A 24,106-nucleotide genomic window follows, 5' to 3' on the forward strand; every position below is an offset into this window, starting at 1 on the left:
TATGGGCGGGGAAATCGTGGCGGAAACGGACCACAAGCCACTCATCTCGATATTTAACAAACCCCTCCTCACTGCACCCAAACGGCTCCAGAGCATGCTGCTCACGCTGCAGAACTACAACCTCAAGGTCACATACAAGCCAGGCCAAGACATGCACATCAGTGACATGTTGAGCAGGGCCACGGCTCCACCACAGAGGACTGACACGGGATACATGAAACACACAGTCTGCAGCGGGCACAAGAGGACACTGAACAGATTAATCAGGCTGATTATCTGAATGTGACCAGCCAGCGGCTGAATCAGATCAGGCAACACACTGGGGGAGATGAAACCCTTCAGTTGCTGAAAGCGGCAGTGCTCCAGGGATGGCCAGATCACCGGGAGGAGACTCCGCTGGCGATCAGAGAGTATTGGTCAATCAGGGACGAGATCAGCACACAAGATGGGGTGCTCTTCAAAAGCCAGCGAGTCATAGTGCCGAAAACGTTACGGGCAGAAATGTTGAAACGCATACACGCCAGCCATGTAGGAGAAGATGCCTGCTACAGACTAGAGTTGTCTGTAGAAATGTCTGTGGAAATGCCTCCGATACAGCCTAAAATGCTGGTATCGGTATCGGCGAGTACCCTCTAATTCTGCGCTCCGATACCATATGACGTCATTTACTGTATAAACAACACGTGCGGTATCCTTCTACTGAGAGTGAGCATTATAAAACAAACGTGTTTTTAATCGACCGTGAATTAAAGTGTCAATACTGTTTGTCATTTTAACAGCAGATACTTTCTTAAATGCCATCGTCCCGACAGCAGTGTTGACGGGGAGCTCTGATGTATTCGCTTGCTGGTGTTATTAGCATTAGCTGAAGCGCTAGCTGAAGAGCTAGTTTTAGCTTTAACGTTACCTTTGCTAAAGTTGGGGCTATTCAAAATCCAGCAATAATGGCTGCAGAGCTGCAAGCAAAGTACAGCAAGTTGGCAAAGGAGTATTCCAAGGTAAATCACTTTTTCACCAGTAACGTTATATTGTCTCGTCTGGACAGCCATGATACCGGTGACAATGTTTAGCTTTTAGTGCCAAATGATAAGAGTCTGAGGCGGAGTCTCAAAAGAGAATATTGAATTGAATATTTATTGTGCATTAAAAATCACAACAGAGCCTCTGCTACTAGCTAACCTAAACGGAGCCTTCTGGTAGCAAGTGCAACAACGTATAACGTCCGTGCGGAATCAATGTCACAACAACCTTTCCGTGGGTGAACTCATTGAGCATACATTAATACTAATCTATACAATCACCTGTTGTTGAATAAATACCATTACTTTATAGTTATTACTAAAAAACAGTATATATAAAACGGTAGCTGTAAAAAAAAATATATATATTTTTTTAAATAATTTATATATATATATATTTTTTTTTTATGTATGCACTGGTATCGGATCAGTATCGGTATCGGCCGATACCCAAAGCTTAGCTATCGGAATCGGATCGGGGAGGAAAAAATGGTATCGGAACATCTCAATTCGTGCATGGATCAGAATCGTGAAAACATCATGGAAATCATCATCTGTGAGCACAATACACTAGAAGAGAGAGGCACTTGTAAGGACAATGGGTCTCATTCTCGAACGAAGTTACGACAAAATATTTTGTCTTAGCCAAATTTCGGCCTATTTAAGACACCTGTTCCACCTAGGGATGGGAATCGAAAACCGGTTCCCATTGGGAACCGGTTCCTAATTGGCCGATGCCTGGAACCGTGTGGCTCCTGTGACTTTCGATTCCCTTATCGCTGCCTACAGTTGCGCAATAACGTTACGTTAGCATGTAGCCATGGCAGACTCTATTTGATTCCTTAAGGGCTCGAAATTGCCTGGGTTTTGGTAATATGCTCCCGAAATGCTCCCGCTGTTTGGCTACTTCTATGCAGTGAAAACTACTTGAATGCTTTAGAACCTAGTCATTGATTTAGATCAGGGTGAGCTAAAATTAGCCGCGGAGCTAACGTGAGCTAACGCTATTTAATCAAGCTCACAAAGAGAGATAAACAGCTGACAGCGGATAGTACAGGTACAAATACAATAAAACAGCAGGTGGGGGCTGTTGTGTAAACCTTGTACTCTTTAGTTCACATATAATGAGAGACGTGAGTGCTTGTTTACAAGTCTGTAAGCCAGTTAGCCAGGAAGTACAGTGGTGCAACATACAAATGTGTCCGTGTAGCAACACAAGCCAATACATAAAGGACAGGGGCCCGGGGAGGGAGCTCTCTCTCTCTCTCTCTCTGTGTGTGTGTGTGTGTGTGTGTGTGTGTGTGAGAGAGAGTGTGAGTGAGAGACAGAAGTCAGAGGAATAACAACCTGTTATTCAATAGATTAAATTAGTTTAAGAATAAAAAAATAAATACATTTTAAGAGAATCTCAAATACATTATTTTATTTAAGTGTAGGCTATAGTTAATGTTTTATTTTTTACAGTTTTTGTATTTTTCTGACATGGGGGCTCAACAATAAATGACAATCAGAAATGTCAAGTTGCATGTTGTTATTCTAACCAGCTTAGACCCCGACGCTCTGCATCTTCTGGCCGCCTCAGACCTACTCCTATCCGAGCTCCGGGAGGGTCATCAAAGAGAAGTCGCCTATTCTCAGTCCTTGCCCCACAATGGTGGAATGAACTACCCACCCCAGTTAGGACAGCCGAATCACGTCCAATCTTTCGCCATCGACTAAAGACACACTTCTTCAACCATTATCTGAATAAAAAAAAATATATCTAACCCTAACTAACCGTACTGTCATGCACTTGTCCTAATAAACTAACCTAGACTGTAGCACTCAACACTTTGATGAACATTGTTGCTCAGCTGATAGAGTTGTGCCCTTCCTGATGGCTTGTCGTACAGAACTTGTAAGTCGCTTTGGATAAAAGCGTCAGCTAAATGACTAAATGTAGTTCTGTTGCATTTCCAATTTATTTATTTAAATTATAAATTGAGCAGGTATCGATAAGGGAATCGATAAAGAATCGAATCGATAAGCAGAATCGATAATGGAATCGTATCGATAAAATCCTATCAATTCCCATCCCTAGTTCCACCCCAGGTGAAAATCTGCATAAAATGTATACCTAGGTAAATGGAATATTGCTCCACTTCTACAAGGGCTATTTGCATATTCTTGGTATCTAGAAAAATCTATGGACCTCAATGAATGTATTCTCAGTAGGCCTGCCGCGATAAGCAATAAATCGATTAATTGCCGCGATAATTAAAATTAATGCAATGATTTTGACGGGCGCGATTAATTGCTATTTGCGCGTTTGTTTTAATGAGGCGGAACCAGTGCCCCTTGTCAGTCACTGTCCGTGTTGGGAGGCGGGCCGCTGGCTTTACTACAGAGCACAGCACAGGCCACATAGCTTAACTACATTTCTCAATAGTGTTGCTCCTGCTCAGTTTTTACGTTTGGCGCCTCCCACTGAGACGTCTGAGCGCCGTGTGACGGGCTATCAAATAGTCATGTGAAAACCGAAAATCATGATCCAATTCTTTAGCGGAGTTCTCACTCGCTGTCTCAGCACAGACATGCAGCGCGCACCGCGCACTGCTGCTGCCCCCTCCCCACCTGTTTCTGTTTCTGTAACTATGTAACGTTAGTTAGCACTGCTGCTGCTGCTAATGCCTGCATGTAAACAGAGGCTATTGCCTCACCGTGACGTTAGTCTAGTCAGTGTGGGACCTTCGTGAGATAACGTTAGCTACCGTTACAAAATGACCCAGTCAACTATTCACTTAGTTTAATACGAGGCATTGTGTAACGTTATCCAGCCGGCTAGCTACGGATAGCTCCCGACATCAACAAATCCTCCAGCAATAGTCCAGTGCATAATACCTCCGTTGGCTAGGTAACTAGTCACTACGAAATGTCGCAGTAAACTAAATAGTTCACTGAGGCGTTGTCCCAACGCCATCCAGCAGTAGCTACAGATAGCTCTTGGCATCAATATCCTACAACAACAACAACAACATGCGTATTCGAGTCCCTGGTTTACATCGCATGAGTGAGGGCTGCTGACTAGGGTCCAGGTGCAGCGCCGGGGAAAAGTCTAAAACACCGGAAAAGACGGAGCGGTGGGCTTCAAAATAAAAGTTTGGGGAAATAAATGTCTAAAAAAAAATGTCTCTAACCGGTCGCAATAATATCGCTTATCGCGATATTTTCGGGGGCAATTAATCGCCCAGCAAAATGTGTTATCGTGGCAGGCCTAATTCTCAGTGTCAGAAATATTGTGTCTATTACTAGGCTTGCTTAAATTGTGATGAAACAAAGGAAAATATGAATTATGATTTTTCTTTTCATCTTTGACAGTGAATAAAACCATGATAATAATGACCAAACTTAAAAAACTGCCACTGAGCTCATTCAGTACCCTCTTGAGATCATGTGTACAAAAGATCTAAGGAAATTAATAAAGGGAAGATGATCAAACTGAAGGTTCTGTATATACAGTACTGAATTCTCCCATCCGGACCAATGCAATTTGAAATATTATTATAGAATATAGAATATATGCTTATACATTACCTTATTATAGCCAATTCGCACATTTATATATATATATACATATAGTATCTTTGAAATGGCCGAGTTCAATTTGGATATAGTATCACCAGGCGTGCATAATAACAGATACTAATATTTACTGTAATCAACTGTACTTTTTTATTTCCCCCACAGTGTAACCATTTTGAAACTAATTTCAGATCTAATTCTTCCTACATGGTAACAATAGTGTGGAGAAACTGACTGCGTTTCAATATTTGTCAAAAACGTTACCTTTTGTAGCTTATTATCGCGAATCATAACAATTATTGATATGATTCATTCAGAACGCTGAACTTTGAACCACCATAGTATGTGACAGGAAGTGTAGATCGGAGAAATCTCAACGCTGGACGATAGCTATGAACCTCCTCTACAAAATGGCAGCAAAAAAACTACAATTCCCATGGTTCAACATTTCCATTTCCGGTTCCGGGTCAGAATAGACGATTGCATATCGAAAACTTAAAACGATATAAGTACACTTTTAAACTATTGCTAAACTATTGCCAACCTAACGTTTTACATTCTACATGCATTTGTGACATAGTAGTGATATTAATACTTGAAAACGGTTGATTTTAAAATCACAAATTATTTTCATCATTCATAAAAATATGCCTATATGATTATAATGTCAAAAGGGGTTGGTACCGACCCCGTGGGGGGGGAACAGGTTAAGACATATTAGGGCTGGGAGTGGGAGTCCTCAAATTTCCCTGAGATCTTATTTGAGAGCAGATCTAAGAGTGCTGAGGAGCACACTTAAATATGCTCTCAGCCCACGATCAAATCTCATGATTGATTGACTAATTTAAAATTTTATTATAACTTGACAGACTGTGATTCCTTCATGTTAACGCTACAGGCCTCCTTGGAATTAATTACTTGATCATAATTAAAATAAATATGACAATATTTGTACGATAAGAAATTACGCATTTGATGTCGGAAAAATAAATAATATGGATTCATCTGATCACAGGGCAGCTGGATTAACCATATCTGAACCAGCTATTTTGGACAAATGTATAATTACTTTAATTACTCAGATATTCAAACACAATTATGCAATTATTGTGAAATGATTGAAAATAATAATAATGTAATGCCTTCTGTGGAATTTGCATTTCTTATTTGTTACACATCTGTTTTAATGATTAATTATATACATTTGAAAGAATGCAGGTCAACATGCAATGTATCCCATTGATTGGTATACAATGAGACAGACCTTTGTTTGATTGATTGATTGATTGAAAACTTTATTAACAGATTGCAGAATGGGTACAGTACAGTACAGCTCAATTACATAAGGGGATGCAGACCAGAGAAAGAATTTCGTCTTGTTTACATCAGGGTCCCCCATTTTCAATTCATCATAACATATATGACACACACGACACAGATAGACAGTACTGCTACGTCTATACATTTATGACATACCAGATTTGCAAATACAGTACTGTTTGTGATACAAAAAGAGTCCAGAAAAGAGAGTACATTTGACGTAGAAACTGTTGGAGGAGGTTGGGTAGGAGGGGTGGTAGACTTACACTGTACAAGCAAAACTGTACATTGGACTATTGACAAAACCATACTTGGTAATTTACTGTACATTGGAGGGGGTTGATATAGCTATAAACCTGCATTCCTTCGAATATATCATTAATCAATTAAACTTATATTGAAATACACTATATAGCCTATACACCAACACTGAAATGACAGTGGATAAATAAATAAGAACTAAAGCTAATCGGTGGAAATAGACTGCATTAATATTCCATAACAAGTCTTGTGTGCGCCTACGAATGAACAGTAGCCTAGGCTTAATTATGGAATAATAATCCATACTGCGTTCATTCATTACGCCCGCCGGCCCGTAGGCTATATATATTATATGTCATTCATTCATTCATATACAGTACTGCGCGCGCGTGTGTGTGTGCGCGCTGTGGCATGTGTGTGATGTTTGTCTTGTGTTATGAAATAACTTGACAGGACGACCAGATTTAGTTTAACATCGACTCCCTCATTTAATGTCTCTTCTCCAGCTCCATGCATAATACAGAATACAGTCTCCCGTCCCACCTCCGGGTTACTCCCAGTACGGGTACCCGCATAGCTCAATACACTACAAGGTGTACCGCGAGCTGTATATGATGCCAATACATTAATCTAATCTAGTTTTGATGGGCGCAAGCGTGATTATGAAACCTAGCCGCATTTCTCGGAGACGCTCTCTGATTGGCACTGACTGACGCTAGGTTTCGTAATCACGCAGCTCTCAAAGCACTTCCGCCATTCCATTTCACACAGCTGCGTCACCAGTTGCTTTATAAGGACTGTCGGGGGCGTGGTTTGTATGCAAATTACCTGAACGGGAACGCGCTTTGGAGTTTACGACAGAATGCCATTCTCCAAGCAGATATCAGATCATATAATTTCTGCGACCGTTTCAGCCACTTAAAGGGGAACTCCAACATTTTGGGAAATTAGCTTATTTAACATCTTCCCTGGAGTTAGACAAGAAGATACATACCTTTTTGTCTCTGTGCGTGAATGAATGAAATGAATGAATGAATGAATGAAAACTTTATTTAACAGATTGCAGAATGGGTACAATACAGTACGGCTCAATACATACAATTGTTAAGGGGATGCAGACCTGAGAAAGACGTTTGTCTTGTTTCCATCAGGGTCCCCCATTTTCAATTCATATAGACATTTATGACATACACAACATACATGACATTTATGGCATAGGGACATATAGGTATTTAGTACTGATACATTTGTGACATAGGCGGTATTCAAATATACAGTACTGTTACCCCTAGATCCTGACAGAGTATATACATATGATGGGGAGGGGACTGTACATTAGGAGGGGGTGGGTGGGTGGGAGGGAAATATACATACGGCGGGGAGGGAATATATACATGCGGTGGGGAGGAGACTGTCTATTAGGAGGTGGTGGGGGTTTTGGGCATTTACGGTGGCCAGTTTCGAATTGCAGCCTCCCGTAGGTGCTCTTTAAGGGCGGTTTTGAATGTGGGCAGGGATTCACATTCCTTTACAGCTTTGGGTAGGGCGTTCCACATTGTTGTGACATAATTGCGAAACGTGTTTAGTCCCTTGTTTGAGCGGAATCTGGGTTTAACATGATTTGTTGAGCTTCCTCTGGTGTAGTGGTTGTGGTATTCACTGACCTTTGGGAAGTATTTTGACATGTACATGGGCACCCCGGTCGTATAGTGTATCTTGTAGACCAGGCCCATTGCAAGTTGCTGTACTCTGTCGTCTACTCTAAGCCATCCTAGGTTGGCAAAGTGGGCAGGGGTGAGGTGGGTTCTGGGGTTCAGGTCAAGTAGTAGTCTGACCAGTTTGTTTTGTGATGTTTGTAATTTTGTTTTAAGCGCCTTTGAGGTGCTTTGGTACCATGAGGTGCACGCATAGTCATAGTACCCTTGAATGAGTGCTCCTGCCAGAGTCTTCAGGGTATTCTTGTTTACCAGAGAGGAGATCCGGTACAAGAATCTAGTTCGTTGGTTGACTTTTTTTTATTACATTGGATGCCATTTTGTCACAGGAAAGATTTGCCTCTAGGATGGAACCCAGGTAGGTAATTTCGTCTTTCCTTGTGACAATATTGTCACCCACTGTAACTGAGAAGCCGTCGGTCTTGCTGAGTTTGTTATTTGAACCGAAGAGAATGGACTCTGTTTTGCCCATGTGTAATGATAGTTTGTTATCAGCGAGCCATATGCAGATTTTGCCTAGTTCCGTGCTGAGGGTTTTTTCAACCTGCAATTTGTTCTTGTCAGAGACCAGCAGGGCTGAGTCGTCCACAAACAGGAACAAGTTGCAGTCACAGGCTGACGACATGTCATTTGCATAAATTAGGAAGAGTAGCGGTCCTAGTATGCTTCCTTGTGGAACACCACAGCTCACTGTGAGGGGGGGGGATAGAGTACCGTTTACCTCTACCATCTGTTCTCTCCCCTCCAGGTAGGATTGCATCCAGCTCACTGATAGGCTATCAAAGCCAATTGCTTTTAGCTTGTCCATTAGAATGGAGTGATTGACAGTGTCGAAGGCCTTTTGTAGGTCCAGCATGACCATGCCGCAGTATTTGCCAGCGTCCACCTCTTGTTTGATGTGGTCGTTCAAATAGAGGAGGCATGTGTCAGTGGAGTGGGACGTTCTGAAGCCAGATTGGAATTCGTAGATTAGGTTTTTTTCCGCCAGGTACTTTTCGACCTGTTCGTAGACTATTTTCTCCATGACTTTCGAGATGGAGGTAAGAATAGAAACAGGGCGGTAGTTGCCTGGGTCTAATTTGCTGCCCTTTTTGTGTAGAGGGGTCACTCTCGCAATTTTGAAGTCCTTGGGGACGTGCCCCTGTCTTATAGAGAGGTTTATTATGTGTGTGATGACTGGGGTGATGGCGGCTGCTGCGTCTCTGAGGAATTTGGAGGGGATGTTGTCATGGCCAGTGGCCTTGTTAGGTTGGAGGGCGCTCAATTTTTTGAGTACCTCATCGGTTGTTACCATTTCAAGTTTGAAGTCGTCTTTGTGGACCCCTAGGTTTTTGTAGTATGCTACTATGTGTTCTACCCCATAATGCCCTGAGTGGGAGGGTAGTTTGTTTACCAGTGTTGTGGCTATGTTTGTGAAGAAGATGTTTAAGTAATTGGCTACATCCAGCTTGTCTGTGATGAGCGTGTTGTCCGTCTTTATGTTTATGTTTGAGAATCTGGTTTTAAGTTTTTTACTGCAGCCTAGTTGATTATTGAGTAATTTCCAAAGTTCGCAGGGTTTGTTTTTGTTTTCCTCAGTTTTGTCGTTGATGAAATTTCTTTTTGCGGTTCTGATCATGGTGTTTACGTCATTTCTTAGTCTGTTTCTTTGGATTTTTAGTTCAACCACGTGGGCTTGGAGTTCACTGTTTGAGCTTTTGGAAAGCTTTGTCTGACTTTTATGAAGTTCAGAGCATTTTTTGTCTCTGGTTTTCATAGCGGCCAGTATTTCAGTGTGCATCCATGCCTCAGCGCGATTTTTAACCCTGGTGGTTCTTATCGGTGCCATGTTGTTGAGTATTGCTGTGAATTTGGTTTTGAATCCAAGCCATGTTTCTTCAACCTGTGTACCACTGAGCTCATCTGACCAGTCCAAGCTCCCCAGTTCTAGGTTAAAGGCCTCTCTAGAGTAAGTTTTGAGGTCTCTAGATGTGACTGTTTTGTGACAGCCGGCCTTCTGTTTTAGCTTTTTGCGGGTACAGAAAATCATATAATGATCACTTAACCCGCATGCTATCACCCCTTTACTGGAGATCATGGACTTGTCAGAGGTCAAAATGAGGTCAATGGTGGTTTGTGTCGAATCGCATACCCTTGTGGGTTGTGTGATTAGCTGGCTGAAACCGTGCAGGTCAGAAAATCTACTGAAGGCCTTGAAGACGGGTGCTGATTTACGCAGCATATCCGTGTTCCAGTCCCCAATAAGAATTTTTTCTACCCCCTCCACCCCAGCTAAACACCCATCAAGTGTGTCATAAAAGCCACTCTGTTCTGGTGGTCTATAGATTGTGCCTACTAGTACTGGTTTCGCCCTGTCTAATAAGATTTCAATCCAAACCGTTTCAATTTCATCATGGTTAAGGTCAGTACGGTTGATGTATTTGGTATCCTTGTGTATATACACACAGACGCCACCTCCATACTGGTTCCTATCCCTCCTGACTATTGAGTAGTTTTCAATTTCAATCTCTGGATCCTGTACAGATGAGTCTAATTTTGTTTCTGTGAAACACAATATGTTAGCCTTACCGTTTAAAAACAACAGTTTGATTTCAGCCAGTTTAGGTCTCAGGCTATTTGTATTTAGATGAAATATGTGAAGTCCATTTTTGCTTGTAATAAGATTGACGTCGTCACAGTTGAGGTAACTCTGTTCAATTGTGTCCTGTCCTGTGGTGGGGGGAGGGGGGGCGTTGTTGCTGTTTGTGCCGTGGGTGGGGAGGGGGGAGGGGTTGATGCTTTGTCCTTTGCTGGAGTCTGTATTCCTTTGTGTGAAAGCCCGCGATGTGGGGGGGGGGGGCTGGTTGATTACAGATATGTCTGATTGTACTCCATTGTGGGGGAGGGGGGGTGCCTTTTGTCCTGGCCTCGGCCCGGGTAGACTAGCTGGCATGGCGGCCTTGGCGGGGCCAGCCAAGCTAACCGTCGGGTCCTTGGTGGTCTCGATGTCCCGCGCCGCTCTCCCTTTAGCCACTCGCCGAGTCCGCTGGGGCTTCTGTGAGGGTATGTCGCCGCTTGCTGGTCGGCTGGTGCAACTGCTGGCTGAAGCGTCAATTGCGTGGATGCTGTTGATCTCCGGCGCCGGTGTGAGGAGCGATGCCTCGCTGTTTTGTCCCCGCGACGTGCTGGGCGCCTCGGTTGTGAACCCCGGTTCCTTCCCTCTCGCTGTGGCCTCTCGTGGGTTCTTTTGCAGAGGTGGCAGAGGAGGAATGTTGCCGTTGATCATGTCGTTAGCCGCAGTATGTGTGGGTAGCCGTTGATCTGTTGTGCTGGCTGCTGCTTCTTGGGTCAGCAGATTTGACTGTAGTCTCTGGTTCCGTGTCATTACGGGACCAGGGTTCTGATGAATGTCACCCGACATGAGCAGGTATAATAAAAACATTGATCTCTTATTACACTTGCCTGCCGGGGGTAATTTCTTTCGTTCCGGATTTGCAGTAAGTACTGTGTGGATGGTCGTGGCTCCGAAGGCTGGATGTTTCCTCTCCGAGCCCGTTAACAAATAGAAGTCGCAATGGGACTGCTGTTTTACGTTTTCGCTACCCTCCACTTCTGTCTGGAGTTGCTGCTTGAGTTGTGAATTCAGGTACAAATCCATAATCCACAGGAGGGAAAGTAGAAAATGCGCAAAGTACTTTTTTGTTGTTGCTCTGTTGCGTTGGTTACGGGAGCTACGTAAAATGCGACCGTCCATGTTGAAGCCGGATGTACGTGCATTTTAGCTTTGGGAATAGACGCTCCGTTAGCATAGCTTAGCTTCATCACTGGAAGTGAGGCAGGACAGTAGCCTTACAGTGCCTTACAGTGTATTGCAAGGTCTGACATTGACCAAATTTGATATGCATGACCTTGGTGGGCTCTAGGTCAACTCCTGAAAAGGGGGTCAATGTCAGACCTTGCAATCAAAAGTTAGGGGGCGCACTGAAATTATGGCAAGGGTTATTAGCCCCCTAACTTTTGATTGCAAAGTCTGACATTGACCCCCTTTTCAGGAGTTGACCTAGAGCCCACCAAGGTCATGCATATCAAGTTTGGTCAATGTCAGACCTTGCAATACACTGTAAGGCACTGTAAGGCTACTGTCCTGCCTCACTTCCAGTGATGAAGCTAAGCTATGCTAACGGATAGTCTATTCCCAAAGCTAAAATGCACGCACAGAGACAAAAAAGGTATGTATCTTATTGTCTAACTCCAGGGAAGATGTTAAATAAGCTAATTTCCCAAAATGTTGGAGTTCCCCTTTAAGACATATCTCCAGCACGTTCAGGACTCAAGAGTGTACTTGTCATAGATTATGTCTCAGTGGTTCCAAGATAAGTCTTCCAGAATATATCTTTGAAAAAATTTCGGGAATGAGACCCAGTGACTAGAATAAATACCTCTCGTTCTAGTGGAAATCTGATTGAGAGTAGTAGGCCTATATATCGATTGATTGAAAACTTTATTAACAGATTGCAGAATGGGTACAATACAAAATAACTGCCAAGAGGATGCAGACCAGAAAAAGACTTTAGTCTTGTTTACATCGGGGTCCCCCATTTTCAATTCATCAGGAATATGTGTTTCTTGTTTATAAACATACCGTGTTCGAGCCAATCTGCAATACCAAAAGTCATGTGACTAAGTTACCGAGTGAGCAGCTGCGCTAAAAAAGTACGATGGGGCTCTATGGAGAAACCATGACACTCCCCTGACTAACAGTATAATGGAGCTCTATGGAGAAACCATGACACTCCCCTGACTAAAAGTATAATGGAGCTCTAATGGAGAAACCATGACACTCCCCTGACTAAAAGTATAATGGAGCTCTATGGAGAAACCATGACACTCCCCTGACTAAAAGTATAATGGAGCTCTATGGAGAAACCATGACACTCCCCTGACTAAAAGTATAACCAGGGGTGCAGTCGTAATATCAGAACTGCCTGGACGCCACGTGCACGTGTGCTCCCGCGTGTGCATGCGCGTGTACGCGCACCCATGTTCCTTTGCTTGCGCACAGAACAGATGATTATTATGCATAAATAGTAGGAAACATGTTTGTATAGGAAATTACTAGTTTTTGTTTAGTTTTTGTAAATATTGCCTTGAAATAGAGAAGCTGAAAAAGGTAGCAGGATGTAGCCTTCAATATATAAAGAAATTATATTGTCAACAGATATGGTTGAAAAACAAACAATGTTTTAAATGTAATTGTAGTTACAATTTCTTTCATTGAATTAACTTAAACTAGAAAATTAAATACAAACTAAATTAACAATGTAACTTAGTTTACAGAAGGACAGTTTCCTTCTGAAGCACAACTTAATGCCTCATCCTTCCAGTCGGGACCATTTGTCACATAATTGTTACAATAGGATCTTTTAGTTCAGTAAAAGAAAAGGGATATTACAATAGGTTTGTATTACTAAGGTTTTGTTTCTGCACGGACGGAGTTGAGTGTGACACAGCTAGGTGGAGAGCTGGATGAAGTATGTCAACGTGAGATTATAATAAGAGGAATATTATGAGGACGTCATGACTATCACCACAAGAGGGCGACAAACTACTGAAGACCGAAATGACAAGGCCAAGCACAGCCAGCTGTTTGCAGGGATGTTAGTAGGCAGTGAGCTGGTGAGGTTCCAGATAGATTGTGGGGCCACGTGTAATGTTATCCCGATTAACTTGCTAAATCCAGACACAAAGCTAGAAAGTACAAAGAAAGTGCTGGTGATGTACAACAAGTCCAAGCTGCACCCACTGGGAAAATGTAAGGTTAAGGTGAGGAACCCAAGAAACCAGAAACTGTACCAGTTGGAGTTTGTAGTAGTAGAAGAGGACTGCAAATTGCCACTGCTTGGCAGGAAGGCGAGCGAAGCGATTAAGCTGATAAAAGTAGAATATGAGAACATACTAGCCATCGACAGCATTGTAAGGGACGAAACAACACCTGAGAGAGAACTGACTATGGAACAAATAAAGAGGGAGTATGGAGATGTGTTCACAGGTGACGGCTGCCTGGACGGAAAGTATCGAATCGAGATCGACAAGAGGGTGGAGCCAGTTAAACTCCCCAAACGACGAGTTCCGGTGGCTATGATGACGTCACTCAAGGGAGAGTTGAGAGATCTACAAGAGAGGGAGATCATCACGCCTGTGGAAAAGAGCACGGATTGGATTAGTAGTTTGGTTACGCTGCAGAAGCCTAATGGAAAGACTAGAGTGTGCATAGACCCGCGACCACTCAACAAGGCACTGAAGCGCAGCCATTTCCCCCTGCCCACCATAGAAGATGTTCTCCCAGACCTGTCGAGAGCAAAGGTGTTTACGGTCTGTGATGTCAAACATGGATTCTGGCATGTGAAACTGGAGGAGTCGTCGAGCTATCTGACAACGTTTGCCACACCATTTGGCAGATATAGGTGGCTCAGGATGCCTATGGGGATAAGTCCGGCTCCGGAGATATTCCAGCAGAAGCTGACCCAGGCGCTGGAGGGGCTGCCAGGCATATACATTATCGCGGACGATATCCTCATCACGGGAGAAGGGGACACACAAGAGATGGCTAACAAAGACCACGACAGGAAACTGAGACAGTTCCTCACCAGATGCAGGGAGAGGGACATAAAACTGAATGCAGATAAGCTCAGATTGAGACAGCAAGAGGTACCGTACATCGGACACATACTGACAGCGGAGGGGCTGAAAGTCGACGCGGAGAAGGTTCGAGCAGTGAGAGACATGCCGAGGCCCACCGATGTGAAAGGCATACAGAGACTAGTCGGCATGGTGAATTACCTGGCTAAGTTCTATCAACACCTATCAGACGACTGTGAGACACTGAAACAGCTCACCCATAGAGACAACATATGGGAGTGGACAGATGTGCAAGAGGAAGCATTCTGCAGGCTGAAGGACAAGATAGCCAAAGCGCCAGTACTCAAGTACTATGACCCCAAGCAGGAACTTACGCTGCAGTGTGACGCATCAGAAACGGGACTCGTAGCAGCACTGACCCAAGGTGGACAGCCGGTAGCGTTTGCGAGCAGAGCGCTGACTCAGACGGAAAAGGGTTACGCCCAAATTGAAAAGGAATGTCTGGCCATCGTCTTCGGCGCAGAGAAATTCCATCAGTACACGTACGGCCGGAAAGTGACTGTACAGAGCGACCACAAGCCTCTGGAGAACATTGTCAGGAAGCCACTGCTGAGCGCACCCAAGCGACTGCAAAGGATGTTGCTGCGGCTTCAGTCATATGATATAGATGTGACTTACGTTCCCGGACGTGACATGTTGCTCGCGGATACATTGAGCAGAGCGTACCTGCCTGAGAGCTCAGGCGCGGAGTCAGTGGAAGCTGAGATAGAGACAGTCAATATGGTGGACTACATACCAATCTCAGAGGCAAGACTCAGCACAATACGCTCTGTGACCCGAGACGATGACACCCTACAACGGTTAAGTGATATCATAAGTAGGGTTGGGCACCGAAAACCGGTTCTAATAGGAACCGGTTCCTAACTTCCGGTTCTGGAACCGGAAGTAACATATTTGAATTTCGATTCTAAATTTCGATTTTTTTTTTTTAACTTTTTCTTTTTTTAACTTTTTTTTTTTTTTTACTTTGTTAATTAATACCCTAGTTACAGTACAGCAACCAAATTAAACTGTATCAAGTCAACTGAAAATGTGAATAGTATGATTTTCTTTTTGAAAAAAAAAAAAAAAAATCTCCTTCGAAATAAGCTGTGACCTGTTTTGACCTGCACCTCAAAGAATCGGAATCGAGAATCGTTTAGAACAGGAATCGATATGGAGAATCGGAACCGGAATCGTTCAAATCCAAACGATGCCCAACCCTAATCATAAGGAAGGGATGGCCGAAGAATAAGAAAGACACACCGATAGATATCAGACACTATCACTCCATGCAAGAGGAGCCGAGTGTTCAGGACAAAATCGTCTTCAGAGGAGAGAGAGTTGTGATTCCAGACACAATCCGAAGCGACATCACCCGCCGCATACACTCTACTCAGTACTCACCTGGGAGTAGAGGGGTGTCTCAGACGGGCGAGAGAATATGTCTACTGGCCAGGAATGACCGAGCAGATCAGGACAGCCATATCCAAGTGCGACATCTGCAGAACAATGGACACAAAGCAGCAGAAAGAGACACTGCACCAGGGTTAGAAATTTAAATTTTTTTCCAAGGGCTTTTTTTGCCCCCCTTAATTGATTTTCGGGGGCTTTTTTTTGTATTTCGGGGGCACCGAATTTTTATGATGAAAATTAACAAGATTATAAAACACTTTGTCAACACTGTTTTTTTCAGTCTTCGTCCCTATGTTTGATAACGTAATGTCCATATATAGGGCTCTACGCTAACCTTTTCCCCAAGGAGCACATGTGCTCCTAAAAAGAAAAGAAAAAAAAGACAGACCAGCGGGAGGCATGGTCTAACAACGTTCGAGACAGGGGAGGGTAGAATTGGATAATACAAAATTGGGATGGGAGAAAAATTGAAAATGGGGAGAAAAAGTAGATACAAAAAGAATTATAAAAAATCGAAAAAAAAAAATTATTAACAAACTATTTATTACATGCATATTATACTGTGCGTGTGCATACTAGGGATGGGCGTGAATAATCGTTACTCGTAGCTATGAGAAAAATAGAAGAAAACAAATCGAAATTAATAATTTTTATGAATTCTTTTTATTAATTTATTTTTTTTTTACATATTTGTTCACATGTATGTGTAAGATTATAACGGTTTGTTGGTTTCCTTAAACATATACGTGAATGAACAAAAATAAGTAAGTAAAAAAATAAAAAATCAAAAAATCAAATAGAAATTAAATATAATTTTATTTATTTATTTTTTAAATAATTTTTTCCCCTTTTCGAGTAATACACGATCACTCGAGTATAGCATGCGATCAATCTATCTGGATTTTTCTTTAAAATGCCCATCCCTAGTGCATACTAAGGGCTAAACATCTGTGCAAAGTGTCGGGGGCTTTTCTTGCCCCCCTTAACTGATTTTCGAGGGCATTTGGTCAATTTTCAAGGGCATTTTGCCCAAAGCCCCCCTTAATTTCGAACCCTGCACTGCACTCACACGAGGTGCCAAGCAGGCCATGGGCCAAGGTGGGGACAGACTTGTTTACCCATAACAATATTGATTACCTACTGACAGTTGACTACTATTCTAATTTTTGGGAGGTCGACCATTTACCGGACACAAAATAGAGTACGGTGATAAGAAAGCTGAAGGCTCACTTTGCTCGTCAGGGGATCGCAGATGTTGTGGTTTCGGACAATGGGCCACAATACTCGTCACACGAGTTCGAGAGGTTCAGTCAGCTGTGGGGATTTAAACACCAGACGTTAGAGCCATATGAAATCCGTTTTATTATTTTCCAAATTCCATTTTATTTTTTCCCAAATTCCGTTTTTTCCGTTTTAATATTTCAGAATTCTGTATTTTGCTTTTTATGCTAATTTTACCATCAGAAATAGTGTCCAATAAGTGGGAATGAATAAATGTCCACAATTGAATATGATATCACAGTCCATTTAATATTTTTAAGTGCTGCAACTCAGAAATACAGTTCAATTTTACACAATACTTTTCAAATAATATTGTGACAAAATAAAAATACACATTTCAAGTGTAAACAATAGATACAGCTACTACTGACATTATCACAATGACAATGTCAGTAGCCTAGCTATATCTATTATATTGTGATGAAATATAGTAATGCATAATTTAGGCACCTTTAGTTTAGTTTATTTCGTTTATAAAGGGCAGTGTATAATGACAATCGTTTGCATTAAACAAATGGATGGGTGCACTAGATTTAGCAAGAAGCTATCATGTCCTAACGTTATAGCTATTTAATCACAATAGTGTCGCAAGTGTTTTTGTGGCTCCAGTCCACGGAACGTTGACAGAATTTGCAAAACACCTTATCGCCGGAGGCATAAAAGTCATTAGGATACTGCTCTGAATTGAGGGCTTATTGGTGGAATTTCTTAGCTTCTTGACGATGTTAACACCGAAGCAGCGAGACGCTTGGAGACTGCTGTGTTGTGTGTAACCCGCTCTAGTGTCCGCCTCCCCGGTCGCGTGTGCACCAACGTTCCACCAACGTTCCACCCAAAAACTGAATTTCAGTCCAGATTAGGCCAAATTCTGCAATATTCCACGTTTTGCAGTTGATTCCATTTTTATTGGTTAATTCCGCGATTCCGTCCGCGATTCCGTGAATGCGGATTTCATATGGCTCTACCAGACGTCATCCCCTGGCTACCCTCAAAGCAACGGGAAAGCAGAGTCGGCGGTCAAAACGGCGAAGAGACTCTTGATGAAAGCCAAGGCGGCAGGGGAGGACCCATACCTGGCGATGTTGGATCACCGCAACACTCCATCTCAAGGGCTAGACACAAGCCCAGCTCAGAGACTGATGTGTAGGAGGACCAGAACCCTGCTACCAACGAGGGATAGTCTTCTGCAGCAGGAGGTGAAACGCACAACGGCAGAGCAGATGAGACGAGGACAAATGAGACAAGCAAAATACTACGACAGAACAGCGAGAGATTTGGACACGCTAAAAGTAGGAGAGCATGTCAGAATTCAACCCTTTGAACCGCACACAAGCTGGAGAAAGGCGACAGTGTCACAGTGGTGCAGCCTGTTGACCACAGATCCTACAGAGTAGAGCTGGACACCGGAACTGTTCTTCGACGAAATCGACGACACCTGAGACGGGACAGGGGCACAGAGCCAGGTGGGCCGGACCAGACTATCTCTTGAGACCCACAGCACACCAGAGTCTACCGCTACTCTGGGCAGGGACATAGGGGACACACAGACTGTAACCACAAGATCGGGTCGAGCAGTTGCTAGACCAGGATATCTCATGGACTATGCAAGCTGAGTGTGTGGGGCACAGTGTATTCAAGAAGAAAAGAAAAAAAAGAGAAAATAATGGTTTTGAAAGTAGATTTTTATGTCATTACCGTTTAGCTCCATGTTAGTTCGATATTAATGGCATTCACCATTTAGCTCCTTTTAGTTCAGTAAAAGAAAAGGGATGTTACAATAGGATTTTTTAGTTCAGTAAAAGAAAAGGGATGTTACAATAGGATCTTTTAGTTCAGTAAAAGAAAAGGGATGTTACAATAGGTTTGTATTAAACTAAGGTTTTGTTTCCGCACGGACGGAGTTGAGTGTGACACAGCTAGGTGGAGAGCTGGATGAAGTATGTCAACGTGAGATTATAATAAAAGTGTAAGCAACTTGGAGAATGCTTCAATCGTCAATTCTGTAGTTCATGGTACAGTATAAACCAAGGCAGAATTTAACAATAATGAGAGCTCCACAGATCAAGCAAACCCCCACACAGGGCTTGTATTTTGGTTTGGCTCTTCTCGTTCTTTGTTATGACGAGTCCAGTGAAAGTTGTGAATGCATTTTTGTGTGCGCGCCCGTGCACATCCGTGCGCGTACTTCTGCTCAGAAAAAACTGCTAGGACGGCGTGGGACCACCACTGCATCACTGAGTATAACGGAGCTCTATGGAGAAACCATGACACTCCCCTGACTAAAAGTATAATGGAGCTCTATGGAGAAACCATGACACTCCCCTGACTAAAAGTATAATGGAGCTCTATGGAGAAACCATGACACTCCACTGACTAAAAATATAATGGAGCTCTATGGAGAAACCATGACTCTCCCCTGACTAAAAGTATAATGGAGCTCTATGGAGAAACCGTGACGCTTTAAGACTAAAAGTGGTTTCAAACGAAAACGTCTGGATGTCATTTTGCCAAACCAGCACGGCTGTGAGAGTCTTTCACCTTTTACAAATCTAGCTTTGGCATGGAGTGATTGTTTAGGGATAAACCGGATGAACACAAATTTGGGATTTCAATAGGTGTAGGCTATATGGAACACATACAGGAAAATACATGATCTATATTCATTCATAAATGGATGACGTGGCTTAATATTGGATCTCTTTGTCCTCGGTGGAAGTTATTCCTATATACTGTACCAGGCGCATGTTGTTCTTCGATTGGCCATAATGACATCAGGCACGACTCCACCTGCTAATCATGTCTCCCTCCTGCTCCAGCCCCGCGCCACAGAAGCGCTTGTCTCACCAAATAGTTAGAATAAGTTGGACACAGTGCAAATAAAGGTAAACTTATGACATTTTTGTATTTCCTTCTTATTAAAATCAAATCCTACTCACCTTTAAATTGCTATATTCTTCACACGTGTAAACAGGCCCCTGGAAAGTTTGGTGAAACTATCTTTATAAAGATTTCTGCTGCGTGTTTCTGCCGTTCAGGGACTTTCAGTTTCATTTCTGCAAAGTGACGTCACTAAGCCCCTCCCTCCCCATCACAGAACCCGCCCCTAAAATAAGTTAAAGATGCAGTTCAATGAAAATTGTATTTTTCAATCTTGTTGATGTAAAATTACCCAAAATGTTAGACCTGCTGTTGTTTGAAAATGATAACTGAAACTCTTTGATCTATATCGCCCTGTGCAGTTTAAACAAGAGTTATATATATTATATATATATATATTCATATATATATGAATGAATATATATATGCTGTTTAAACAGTTAGGAGTTAAATGCAGTTTAACACTAGAACAGCCATGGAGAAAATGTCACTGATTCCCGCCGGAAGGGGTCAGATGACCCCACAGCTTATATGAGAAATATGAGAAAAATAAACAGTGTAAACTATATATAATTACCTCTTAATAGGGATGCTCGATATTGGCTTTTTTACCGATACCGATATACCGATATTGTCCAACTCTAAATATCACATTTTAATGCCGATATCGGCCGATAATATCGGTAGGCCGATAATATCGGACATCCCTACCTCTTAATATAAAAATATGAGGTTTACCACAGGTTTGAGTGACACATTTTTTATATAATATATAATTATATAATATATATAATATTATAATTTGTATTATTTTTTTTTGATGGAAGAGCCACACATTGACGGGCAAAGAGCCACATGCGGCTTGCGAGCCATGGGTTGGCCACCCCTGCGCTAGACGCTGACAAAGTGCTGTGACTTTCCACATGTATATTCCATATATATGTGGAATAACGTTCTAATTACATTTTCCTGAAGTCATTTTGAAATTTCAGAAACCGTGCCAGATAAAACGGGTACTTTTAGGAAAAGTCATTGAGTGACAGAGCTGGAGCTCGACCGAGTGACGAGGATACATTTATTGAAAATGCCTAGGGTCATTTGACCCCTTGTCGGCTGTGCTATAGTGTTAAACAGTTAGAAGTAAAAAATGCAGTTTAAACAGTTAAATTGTGCATTTTATATAGCGCTTTTATCCGAAGTGCTTTACAATTTTGCTCCGCACATTCACCCTTTCACACATGACGGAGGCAACCATGCAAGGTGCCAACCGGCAAATGGGTAGCAATTAGGGCTTAAGTGTCTTGCTCAAGGACACTTCGACATGCTGCCCGGGAAGAGCGGGAATCGAACGAGGAACCTTCCGACTAACAGACAACCGCTCTACCTCCTGAGCCACTGTCGCCCGATTTAGGAGTTAAATACGTCGTTTCAACAGAGTTAAATAGGCAACAGTTAAGTTTAGTCAATTATTTGGAATGAAGACCATGTGCAATCAATCACAAATACAGTACATGGAATAAGCATGTAATGTGATTGATTGATTGATTGAACATTTTAATTAACAGATTGCAGAATGGGTACAGTACAGCTCAATACACACAATTGTTAAGGGGTCAGGGATTCAGAGCAGAGAAAGACTGTCGTCTTGTTTACATCAGGGTCCCCCATTTTCAATTCATAATGTAACGGTAGTCTGCATGTATGACATACAAATGCTCTCTATTCAACATATCATTGTGACTTAAACACATCTGTAAACATGTATTGTGATGTTTGTATTGTGATGTATGTATCATTTGGTGTTCCAATATTGTTCTGGTTCAAGCTCCTTTTGTCACAAATTTGTTCTTAATTGACCTGCCTGGTTAAATAAAGTAAAACAATAAACATTTCTCATGATGATAAATAGAAGGTAGGTAGTGATCTTCCTCTCTCATCTCTGTGTTTAGCTCAACAGGACTAGAACCGATCTGGTAGAATCTACTGTGACTGTAATTCACCGAAAAGCCACAAGATAGAGCTCTAAGCCTGGAAACAGACATGTCGTTCTGATCCTCGCTGATTGATGAATGAATGAATGATGAATGAAAACTTTATTAAACAGATTGCAGAATGGGTACAATACAGTACGGCTCAAAACACACAATTGTTAAGGGGATGCAGACCAGAGAAATACGTTTGTCTTGTTTACATCAGGGTCCCCCATTTTCAATTCACCTCTCCCGAGAGTGTGATCCCGATGAGAGGATGACACACACACACACACACACACACTCACACACACGCACACACACACACACACACACACACACACACACACACACACACACACACACGACAAGACAGAAATTTGGTATGTTGTATCAAATAGAAAACAATTCTGGTATTTGCAACCATATCGAATATTATATTATATACTGATCTATGCCACAGGGAGCCTGTCCTGTCGGGAGGATCTGGGAGATAGTTAACCTCCATGTGTCACTCGCTCCCAGTGAAACTCCTCGCTGTCATGGTGAAGAGAAACGGCTGGCGACTCCACATGTATCAGAGGAGGCAGGTGGTAGTCTACACCCTCCACAGACCAACAGTAGGGTAGTCAACACCCTCCCAGACCAACAGTAGGGTAGTCTACACCCTCCCCAGACCAACAGTAGGGTAGTCTACACCCTCCTCAGACCAACAGTAGGGTAGTCTACACCCTCCTCAGACCAACAGTAGGGTAGTCTACACCCTCCTCAGACCAACAGTAGGGTAGTCTACACGCTCCCCAGACCAACAGTAGGGTAGTCTACATCTACACCCTCCTCAGACCAACAATAGGGTAGTCTACACCCTCCTCAGACCAACAGTAGGGTAGTCTACACCCTCCACATTACTTGCATCTGCCTATTAGGCTATTGATCTGGTGTCTCCAGTAGGAATACATCTCATAACCCTGGTAGTATTGGTGCCTTGCTCTACCCATTGAGCTACACAGAATGGAACCACTAACCTGTCTGTATAGAGCGTCTCCACCTGTCTGTATAGAGCGTCTCCACCTGTCTGTATAGAGCGTCTCCATACTCTCTTTCCCTCTCCATCCCTCCTACCCTCTCTCTCTCCATCTCTCCTACTCTCTCTTTCTCCCTCTCCATCCCTCCTGCCCTATCTCTCTCTCATCCCTCCTACCTCCGTCCTCGCAGACGTCCTTTTCGGCTATAGGATCTAGAGACACTACCCTTCCCTTCTCTGGGACAGTCTAATCAGACTGTTTATCCTCCCTCCCTTCTCACCACAACCACAGCCTGCCTCCTTGCATCTCACTACTGTGTGTCTGGTGCTGCATCTCACTACTGTGTCTCTGGTGGAGCAGCTCACTACTGTGTCTCTGGTGGAGCATCTCACTACTGTGTGTCTGGTGGAGCATCTCACTACTGTGTCTCTGGTGGAGCATCTCACTACTGTGTCTCTGGTGCTGCATCTCACTACTGTGTCTCTGGTGGAGCATCTCACTACTGTGTCTCTGGTGGAGCATCTCACTACTGTGTGTCTGGTGGAGCATCTCACTACTGTGTGTCTCTGGTGGAGCATCTCACTACTGTGTGTCTGGTGGAGCATCTCACTACTGTGTCTCTGATGGAGCATCTCACTACTCTGTGTCTGGTGGAGCATCTCACTACTGTGTGTCTGGTGGAGCATCTCACTACTGTGTCTCTGGTGGAGCATCTCACTATTGTCTCTCTGGTGGAGCATCTCACTACTGTGTGTCTGGTGGAGCATCTCACTACTGTGTGTCTGGTGGAGCAGCTCACTATTGTGTCTCTGGTGGAGCATCTCACTACTGTGTCTCTGTAATGTTGTCGTCCTGTCTGAGATGTACCAGTTAACCACTGATCTGAATGTTGTCTGTCTGAGATGTACCAGTTAACCACTGATCTGAATGTTGTCTGAGATGTACCAGTTAACCACTGATCTGAATGTTGTCTGAGATTTACCAGTTAACCACTGATCTGAATG

The 24,106-nt window shown here is 43.0% G+C and overlaps 1 protein-coding gene across 2 annotated transcripts in view; it reads right to left on the bottom strand.

The window, feature by feature from the left end:
* LOC311244919 (E3 ubiquitin-protein ligase TRIM39-like) overlaps positions 1-20,275 on the bottom strand; it is a 35,397-nt gene extending 15,122 nt beyond the window's left edge. The window contains exons 1-2 of one of the 2 annotated variants that reach the window (XM_084334615.1): positions 20,167-20,274; positions 15,941-16,072 (exon numbers count right to left, since the gene is read on the bottom strand). The gene's annotated coding sequence lies outside the window, so the exon portion shown is untranslated. Of the gene's footprint in view, positions 1-15,940; positions 16,073-20,166 lie in introns of both variants that reach the window. The other variant, XM_084334614.1, reaches the window with a different exon arrangement.
* Positions 20,276-24,106: the final 3,831 nt, after the last annotated feature.

This window comes from Notolepis coatsorum (genome assembly GCF_963971535.1).
Source record: "Notolepis coatsorum genome assembly, chromosome: 18".
Lineage (NCBI taxonomy): Eukaryota > Metazoa > Chordata > Actinopteri > Aulopiformes > Paralepididae > Notolepis > Notolepis coatsorum.